General features: G+C 43.3%; 1 protein-coding gene across 2 annotated transcripts in view; it reads left to right on the top strand.

Moving 5' to 3' along the window:
• The first annotated feature begins 1,257 nt into the window (after positions 1–1,257).
• The window catches only part of CLOCK (clock circadian regulator), a 78,406-nt gene continuing 69,242 nt past the window's right edge, over positions 1,258–10,421 (top strand). For both annotated transcript variants that reach the window (XM_080930673.1, XM_080930672.1), the window contains exons 1-2: positions 1,258–1,330; positions 2,475–2,556. The gene's annotated coding sequence lies outside the window, so the exon portion shown is untranslated. The remainder of the gene's footprint in view (positions 1,331–2,474; positions 2,557–10,421) is intronic.

Raw genomic sequence — 10,421 nt, 5'->3', positions numbered from 1 at the left:
TTCGTGGTTCCTGTTCCTTCATTCGTCACACAAGGGAAGATTATTATTATTATTTTTCAGAACTAAATTCATTGGAAAACAGTCTTCTTGGCGGTAACTGCCAACCGTTTCCTTCTCCACAGTGTCCTGCTTGGACTGCAAGCACTGAGTAGAGGGTGGGTAAGTTCAAAGGGCATGAACCCAAGCAGCAGATGAATTCGGACAGCAGAAATTGTGCATTAGGATTAGGAGCCCTTCGACGGTGAAACGAGCGAAGAATGCACCAAGGAAAAGTTCTCCTTACAGGGTTCTGGCTACATAGCCTGGAATAGCCAGGAATTTGAGGATTCTTCTTCTTCTTAGTTCACATTGCTGGGTAGAACGCAGATAATTTCCCTGGTTTTTAGGGTTTTTTCCCCCTTGAATATACGCCAAGAACTTAATTCTTATTGAGATAGGCATTACCTTGGAATGAGGATTTTTGGAGCTAAAGAGTATAGGTTCATTTATTGTTGCCTTCTGTTTGATGTCTATGTTGATTTTTAAAAGAAATTGTATGAATGAGGGCTCTACAGGCTTCTTTCCCAGTAATTCGGGTGCAGTGGCTAAGAAACCAGTATAAACTAGGGTCCTGGTTCATCGCTAGCATCGTGCTCATCTTCTGCAGTGTCTCTTGCATAAACGGAGCAAAAACATCCCGACCTTTTACAGCCTAGGTCACCTGGGTCGTCCAGGCTCATCTCCGGGGAGCAGCCAGCCTAGCGCGTCTTTGGGAGCCGGTAAACCGAGGCCCAGGCAGCCCACGCACCTCCAGGAGAGGAGGCCGAGCGTCGGGCTGGAGAATTCTAATTTGGCGCAGGCCAAGCTCTTGGCTTTCCCAGTGAGAGGCCAGCGGCTGCCACTGGTAGGGAGCGCAGCATCCCGAGGAACCTCGAGCGGCCAAAGCCGCTGCGGGCGGCCGCACCCTCAGCTAGGCCCCGCCTCCCGGCCTGCGCTGGGAAGGGGGCCTCGGGGCATCCCTGCTACTCTCCGCGACCGCGGAGCGAGCTCACGCCGGCCAGCGGGAGTGGGGTTTCCTCGGGTACCCCGGATCCCCAGACGTAGCGCGGCGGGGACTAGGGCTGCCTAACGGGGGAAAGTCGCATGCGCGCCCGGCGCGCTGGGGAAGGCGGCCGCGAGGGGTGGGGCGAGTGCAGAGCCCGACCGGCCGCGGAACCCCGCGCCCACGACGCATGCGCCGGGAGGGAGCGCAATCACGGACTCGGCAGACGGCTACCGGCTGGAGAGAGGAAACCCCGGACGGCGAGAGCGCGAAGGAAATCTGGCCGCCGCCGCCGCGCGCGCGCTCCCGGTGAGTGCGCCCCGCCGGGTGGGCCTCGGCCGGACGCGCGGCGGGCGGCTGGCCTGGGCGGCGCATGCGTGCTCTCGGAGCCGGTGGAGGAGGGGAAGGGCGGGAGGGGGAGGAGCGCGGCAGTAGCGGTGAATTTTGAGGGGTGGGTCGGGGGCGCGCACTCGTCTCCCCGAGTGTTGCCGGCTCCTAGAGCCGTGGCGTTTCCCGGTTATCGCAGCTTGGCAGTTGCGAGCCGCGGCTAGCAGAGACCCCGGCGGGGGAGGGAGGAAGCCGGAGCTTCGGGCGGCTGCACGGTGAGGACGCGGGAGGGCGCGGGGGACAGCGTGTGGGGCTGGGGCGGGGAGCGGGGGGCGGTGGCCCGGCCGGGAGGCGGGAGCTGCGGCCCGGGTCGGGCGACGGGTTGAGCGCGGAGCTCCAGGGAGTCGCGCTCAGCCGGGCCTGCGCCCAGTGTCGCGAGGCCGCCGGGGTTACCTGCGGGGCAGGGGGGCGCGGTGGGACCCGCGGCCCGGGGGCGCTGAGGCCGCCTCGCGCTTGAGAGCGGGCGCGGGGCGGCGCGGGGCAGGCCGAGCCGGCGGCGGAGAGCGCTCGCGCCCGGGACCCGCTAGGCCTTGTGACCCACTTTATTCCTGTCACCACTCGGGCACGTTTGGAGCGGCGCCCAATGGGGCGCTGGGGCGGCCAGCTCCTCCGCCGAGCCCCCGCCCTCGCGGCTCCCGGCGCGCGCCGCGATCCGCCGTCCGAGCGGCCGCCGCCGCCGCCCAGGGCTGGTTCCGTTAGTGGTCGTGGTTCCGGGGCTAGGTCCGCGGGCTGCGCTGGGCCCCGGGCGTCCGACTCGAGCCGCGTGCGCCGCGCCGGGCCACGCTCTGCCCGTGGGGCTGGCCGCCCTGGATGTGGTCCTCGCCTTCCCGGTACCGGTAGTAGTGCCACGAAGTTTCTGTCCCTGTGGGTGTATTCTGCCGCCGTGGAAGCCCGAGGTAGTCAGCAGAATCCAGAAAGATGAGGGAAGAGCTTTGGCCTCTGACCTGACAGATGACAGATCGGGTCGTGGTGTTTTGATGTTACAATGCTGAACCACAGGCAGCCTTCACTTTCTAGACGCTTGAAAAACAACAGCAACAACAAACCCCGGTGTTTTCTGTTGCAGTGAAAGAAAAGCACAAGAAGAAACTTTTACAGGCATTGTTGATTTTTGACTAGGGCATCGACATCCCGAAATCACCGGAAAGGTAATTTCCCTCGATTGCATTGTCTGAGCTTTAACAGCTATTAGAGAAGAAAGATTGCAGACCATCCGTTTTCATATTTGATCAAAAAGAAATGAATAGGATAGAACTTAATTCGTGGCTGTCTCAGAATCCCACAGAACACGCCAAATCTGGTTTGTTTTAAAATCTTAGGAGAAAGAAACTACGTGCCAAGTAATTTACTGACTGGCTTGTCGCTGGTTAGCTTGAAGGGTGAGCATAATCACCTATGAAGAAAATGACACAAAAATTTGTCATATAGTGAAAAAAGAGCAAGATATAGAACTGTGAATTATGTGCTGCTTTATGTGTTAAGGGAGACTGTAGTAACTACATATAGTCTATATATGTCCATATTTGTCTGTATACACACATATATAGACTACATATAGACTGTATTGCTCTTCAGTATAAGGAAGTCCTAGAATAATACTAGAAACCTGGTAATTTTGGGAAAGGGAGAAGTGATCTGAAGAGGAAAGGATGAAAAATGAAATGCTTTATGTGTTTGTAGTCTTATTTTTTTTAATGATTTATGGATTCATAAACAGATTTTGTAGGGAAATTTGATCATTCTCAGTATTTTTTCTCTTAATATTTGAAAAATAAACTGGAGGAAAGTTTAGGATAAGTTTTATTGTGGTTTACACTTTACGATGCTGAAGTCACAGGCAAATTCAAAACTATAAAACTTACTTAACTTGCTAACACTCAGTGATACCTGCGTTTGACATTAAAGTTGGATTGTGGTGCTCTGGTACTGTAGTGTCTCCCTTTTATATTTTTAAAAACTATAGTTTATATATTTTTTCTTTTGTTGATCCCTACCTCAAAGTTTGAATATTCTATTTACAATGATAATAAACCAGTTCATTTAACTTAGTGTGCTTTTCTGGTGGGAAGCTATTATTTTATTTAAGGAAGTCAGACATGAACCCCAGTGAAATATACATGTATTTGTGTGTGTGAGTGTATGAGTATGTTTGTGTGTGTGTGTGTGTGTGTGTGTGTGTGTGTGTGTGAGAGAGAGAGAGAGAGAGAGAGAGTATGTACATGTGTATATGGTTATTTCTTAAGGAATACAGAATTCAGAATTAAATGTAAGAAAAGAGACAATTTATGATAACAGGTTGTGTAAACTTACATTGATGATGTTGCTAGTTCTGCTAGTAGGTGTAATTTTGCCAGTCAGGTTAAGGTTGAAAGGGTGTTGTGTGAGAGTGGATGCAGTTTTAGGGGGAGTACTCAGAAACTCCCTCTAGTGACAGTAATATTCTTCGGAAACTAGCTACATAGGCATGTACTTAGGATTCCAGTGTTTTTTATTATATAGGCCAGGATGTTTGTGTTGGTTCTGTTTGAGGCAGGTAAATGACAGTCACTCTAGTGTAAAGTGGCATTTATTTTTCATTTGAACATCATGTACATTTTAACAAATGAAATGTTTTCCAAACATTTTAACAGATGAATCCTATAATGAAGGCTGTCTTCCATTTTTGTTGTTGTTGAGATAGAATCTCATGCTGTAGTAACCCATGCTGTCATGAAAATTAATATGTAGTCTAGACCGGCCTTGAACTCATGATAATCCTCCTGCCTCAGCTTCCTGAGTACTAGGATTATAGGTATTTCTCACAATGCTGGAAATACATTTCTATTTCTACCTCATGTCTTTCTCCAGAAATAACTATCAGCAATTGAATGTGTAGCTTTCTGTCTCTTTTTCTCTGAATTTATAAATATGTCTACTTTAGCCTTAATTGAATTAATTTTTAATGGTGTGTTTTTTTTGGGGGGGGGGTGAGTATTATGTTGATTGGGAAGTCTTATTAGCATGTAGTTCAGACTAGACCATGGTGGAGGTAGAGAACCTCCTGTCTTGCTCAGCCTTTTGAATGCTGGGGTTATGCTTGGCCGGTTATTAAGTTTGTGAATGTTTGTTCTGTCTGTTTGCCTGTACCATAAACTGCACCCCCACAGGATAGAAAGGACTTGGACTATGTCCCCCCCCAAGATAGAAAGGACTTGGAATATGTCCCCCCAGGATAGATAGGACTTGAAATGTGTCACCCCCAAGATAGAAAGGACTTGGAACATGTCCCCCTCCCAAGATAGAAAGGACTTGGAATATGTCCCCCCAGGATAGAAAGAACTTGGAATATATCGCCCCCAAGATAGAAAGGACTTGGAATATGTCCCCCCAAGATAGAAAGAACTTGAAATATGTCCACCCCAAGATAGAAAGGACTTGGAATATGTGCCCCCCAGGATAGAAAGGACTTGGAATATGTCAGAAAGTTTTAACATGTGATATGAACATAATCCCTCTACCCCTCCACCTCCACTAGGTGATATGTTTGGAGGGAGTTCAAACTGATGTGAATTCAGCACAGAGACTTAGGCTTTAACATTTTTATATAGGATTCTTAAGGGCCTAAATTGTAGGTCAGAAGAACAGAACACTCAGGCTGGCACTCAAGGGAGCCACCTGCAACCTTACAGTGGGAGTGGGCATCCCCATGTGGATACACTGCAGTTACACTTTTCCATTGGGAAGAACCTCTTTACTTGATCATTATAAACTAATTATGTGTTGATCTCAAGATTGTTAGAAATATGGAATTAATTTGTCAATGAACTGTTGTCCAGCTCAAACATGTCAGACAGGTATTGTTAATAATAGAAGAAGGTGGTTTCTTTCTCAGAAATGCTTCCTCTCCTTAGCTTTACTTATTCTGCTGTGTCAGCTAAACTATTCATTTGCTCAGAATGTTTTAATAAAACATTGTAGGGAGCAAATTATTTTTAAAAGTTTCACATTCTATAGCAAAACTGTTTCTGTGACTGTTTCAGTACCTCAGATCCATGAAGTTTCTCTTTTGAAGTGTAATTTCCTTGTAGACAGTACATCAACTAACACTGCAGGTTTTCTTTTCTGAACTCAATTGTTGGTAGAGTTGTAAAAAATTATTCACCTAACACTTTTAAGTGTAAGAACAGTTTAATACTTACTAATTAGCTTAATTACATAATGGCATTTATATGTTGCTTTACAACCATTTTTAATAACCCTGATATATATAATTTCTATGAATTAGTAGATAAATTCTGTTCTGGATGATTTACTCTGAAAATGTTAAATTACCTAATGATCTTAATTCTTATGATTGTAATTCTGAGTTATCACATTAGTTGTATATTTCATGAAGAAATAATTCTGCTTATTATTTTAAGTTTGTCCTATCACTCTACAAAGAGAAGTCATTGATAAAGAATGAGTTTTTATTATTGCTTTTGGTTTTCTAAAATTGCTATTTTAAAATTTTATTTATTATGATTATTAAAAAATTTATTGTTTGTATGGAGTTTTGTCTGCATGTATGTCTGTGTACCGTGTGTGTATGGGTTTTTTGGAGGCCAGAAGAATATCAGATACCCTGGGACTGGAGTTACAGATTTTTTTTTTTCCTTAGTACAGAATAGAGTTTATTTAGGTCATGGGGGAGTTAAGAGGGTAGTAGAGGCAGAGAGAGAGAGAAGAGAGGAATACAGGAGTAGAGGAGTAGAGACTGGCCATGAGGGAGGGGGGAGGGAAGGGAAGAGAGAGAGAGAGCAAGAGTGCAAGAGCTACAGATGGTTTTAAGCTGCCATGTGAGGACTGGGAATTGGATCTGGGTCCTCTGAGAGAGCAACAGCTTTTAACCACTGAGCCCTCTCTTCAGCCTCTAAATTAAATAACAATGACAAACCCTCTATTTTAAATAATACTATTTTTTGGACAAAAATCACTTTATATTGTGAGTGCTGGAATCAAAGGTGGATACCATCATGCCTACCAAATTCTCTGCTTTTGAAAGGAGTTTGTATTTATTGTGATATTTAATTTTTATTATTAAATAGTAGAAAATAAAAGTAGGACTTGCTTCCCTTGTTGTCGAAGGTATCTGGATCATTCTGGATCATTCTGAGACAGTGACTTGCTGTTTAGTCCAGGCCAGTCTCCGGACACGGTATTCTGGTCCTGGGATTATAGGCGTGTGCTGTACCTGGCTTCACACATTTGCCTACCTAAGTTTATTCTTTCTATTAAAATATAGTTTAATGCTACATAGTTGATTCACTTTCTTAATTCTCAACTCTCACTTATAAATGTAGCACATCCCAGTGTGGAAACTTGGGAAAAGCAGAAATAACAACAACAAAAGCTCAGATTAAGAATTTAAAATCCAGGCTGGAGAGATGGCTCAGAGGCTAAGAGCACTGACTGCTCTTCCAGAGGTCCTGAGTTCAATTCCCACCAACCACATACATGGTGGCTCACAACCATCTGTAATGAGATCTGATGCCCTCTTCTGATGTGTCTGAGGACAGTGACAGTGTACTTGCATATAATAAATAAATCTTAAAAAAAAAAAGAATTTGAAATTCTGTCACCCCGAAAAGCCATTATTAGTCTTCCTGTGTATGTGATGGTGCGCACACCGTCAGGCCCATGACTGTGCAGACCTGTAGCATCCACTACAGTGCAAGCAGCTCTCTTTCATATCAGTGTTTTTCTGCAGGGCTAACTGTTTCAATGTGTTTATTTTCATCCATGTTTTCAATATAATTTACTTATCTACTTTGTTGAACACAAAAATTTTTAAGATGAGAATTACAACTTGAAAATTTTGATAGCCTTCAGAAGAACTAGAATACAAGTAGAATGATACTGAATGTGTGGATAACCATATTCAACAAATATTATGCTTTTTATTGGAAAAATATGCTAGTCTGTATAATCAATAACAATAATGAAGTAAAGTCTAAGATTTTTAAAGGTTTTTTTTTCTAAATTTGTTTTGCTTTGAAATGTACTTCACATTGCATTTCATGAGCATAAATCAGTTGGGTATTTGATTTTTCTCGTGGCTTTCACATGCTAGGTGCTCATGCTCTACTGTGCAGCTGTTCCACTGGCTGTTTATTGGTCTGCTGGGCATTGTTTCCTATTAGATGTTGGCCATGTGGCTATATGATTATGCGTGCTTTTCAAGGAGTTGTTTACTCAGTCACTGGTAGAATGTTGGTTGTAATGTGTTTGTTCTGCTTTTTTGTTTTGTTTTGTTTTTTTATTCTTTTAGTATCTGTAGAAAAACACAGTGAGTCTAATAACTATGGGACCTCTAAAGCAGTGGTTCTCCTAATGCTGAGACTCTTAATACAGTTTCTAATAGTATAGTGACCCCAGCCATAAAATTATTTTCATTGCTACTTCATAACTGTAACTTTGCTACCGTTATAAATTGTAATGCAAATATCTGTGTGGTTTTTTTTTTTTTTTTTTTTTTTGTGGTTTTAGGTGACCCTGTGAAAGGGTTTTTTGGTCCCAAAGGGAGTGGAGATTCCCAGATTGAGAACCACTGCTCTATCATCCCTGGTCTACTGATGAGCATTTAGCAGCCCAGCTAGACATTTGTTTACTAGATTCTCATAGCCAACTCTAGTTTAACTGATCTCCTCTACTTTTCCTACCTTTAGAGGCCTCCTTTCTTCTCTGCTGCCTATTACTTGCTTTCTTTGGGTATAGTTAGTTTAATCTCTTAAGCTAGAAGCTGAAGTCATTTGGTTCTTTCATTGTAATCATACTAGAAATTCTGACTGCTTTAAATGTTTACTTCCAGATTTTTTTTTTATTTTGGGGGATGGGATTCTGTTTTTTTTTTTTTTTTTTTTTTTTTTTTTTTTTTTTTTTTTTTCAGGTTAACCTCTAATCTGTAGGCTGAGAGCATCCTGTTTGTCACTCTTACGATTATCTGAGACTTCATAAAACACAACAGTGTCTGGCTGTCGGTGTCTCTGTGATCTGGGGTTATTGAGAAGTTTGTTAGTTCCCAAATATTTGGTAGTTTTCCAGAGATATTTCTGTTAATCTAATTCCAGTGTGGTGATTGTTTTAAATTCATTGAAACTTATTTTATAGCTCCAAATATGATCTTGATAAATGTCTTATATATATTTGAAAAGAATGTTTTTGGGTACAGTGTTCTTTAAATACCAGTTAGGTCAAGTTGGTTTGTTGTTTTATTTATGCCTTCTTATTTTAGAATGAATGTCAAACCTAGTATTTTCTGCCAGAGAGCATGTTAGCTTTTTCATTGATGTAACAAAACACCTGAATGAAGCAATTTATGGAAGGACTGATTTTGTTTCATAGTTTCAGCAACTTTAGTCAGTGGTTAGCTGGCTCCATTGTTTAGGTTCTGAGGTGAGACAGAGCTTGGTGGGAGAGGGAATGATAGAACAGGGCTACTCAGCTAGGACAGCAAAGACAGGTCTCAACAGATTATAGTCCCCCCCGCCCCCCCCAGTGACCTCTGAAAACTTACTTCCAGTAATGCCATTAGATTAGGAATCTGTCAGTGGATTAATCCATTGATCAGATCAGAGCTCTGCTCTCCTCACCTGTGTGATTGGATCCATCCACTAGCTAGGGACCATGCCTTCAACACCACAGCCTTTTGGTAGCACATCATATCCAGACCATAACAGAATGCTCCTCTTTTAGGTAGGGAGGTGGAAATGGGAGCAAAGCATCTTAGACTTAGTGGAGGCTAAGACAGGATCATGGTAGGGTATTGTTGTAGTCATCCACAGCCATAGTCTCCTGAGAAGATAGGTGCACACCACTTCCTGGGCCCTGCACAGTTTCAAATTTCCTGGAGGAAATAAAAGCCAAGAACTCTGAATTCTTGTAGGCTGACAGCTCCAATACTGTAGCCCTGTATGAACACCCTCTCCTGGCTACTCTGATCTTCATCCATGTTCTGCATGAACAGGTTGAAGCTTAGTCTCTGGAAAGTGACCTAGTTAAGTGTAACTTTGGCAGTATGAAACCTTTAAACCACCCCTCCTGCCTCTGTAGTTTTGTCCTTATGCTGTCTCATGAATATGATTTGTCTACCCATTGCCTTTTCTAGGTCTCAGAAAGAGCAGGCAGGGCCTACTGCGAGCTGGTACTTGTATTTAGACATGAATATATTCCTGCTATGTAAAAATGCCTGGAATGCCTGATTTGGGGGACTCATTTTACTTCGTGTTTGGATATTAATGTTGTTAGATTTTAGTTTTAATGTTTAAAAACTGTTTTTAGAAGTGTATTTATACGTATGGAAATTCACTGAGTTGTGATAAACGTATACAAATAAATGTCTAATAACAAGAAACAGAATTCTTTTCACCCTTAAAAGTTTTGTGTTCTCTGGTAGCCCCTGGTTTATTTTGTTTGCATGGTTTCCTTCTCTGTGATGCTGAAGTGGAGGGAACAGTGATGTCTGCCATCTAAGCCTGCCTCTCACAGCACTCCTGTTACTAGTTCTTCTTCACTGCTGCGTAGTGCTCTGTTGTGTGGGGTGTGCACACAATGTGTCTACCCAGTTAGAGCTTGGTAGAAATTGGGTTGCTTCTAGTGCGGAACTATTATAAGAACTGCCAAACATTTGTGCACATATATTTTTATTTCACTTGGGCAAATACCTGAGAATGTTATTAGCAGGTTTCATAGCAGATGTGTGTTTGACATTATATGATGCTGCTGACTTGTTTTCTAAAGGGGTGTGCAGCTTTACATTCCTTGCACCGACCTTTGACAGTTTCCTCTGCTCCTGATTTTGGTAGCCTACACACAGTAATGTTAATATAGTTGCATTTTAGCCATTTTAATGTATATGTGTGATTCGGTATCTTGTTCCGGCTTTCCTTTGCATTTCTATATTTAATTATATTAAATATATTTTCAACTGTATATCATTGGTGTGTTTTCTTTTGTGTAGTGTATGCCCAAATTTTTGTCCATTTAAGAAAAATTG

This window comes from Micromys minutus (genome assembly GCF_963924665.1).
Source record: "Micromys minutus genome assembly, chromosome: 1".
NCBI classification, from domain to species: Eukaryota; Metazoa; Chordata; class Mammalia; order Rodentia; family Muridae; genus Micromys; species Micromys minutus.
This window is presented reverse-complemented; position numbering and strand designations above follow the sequence as displayed.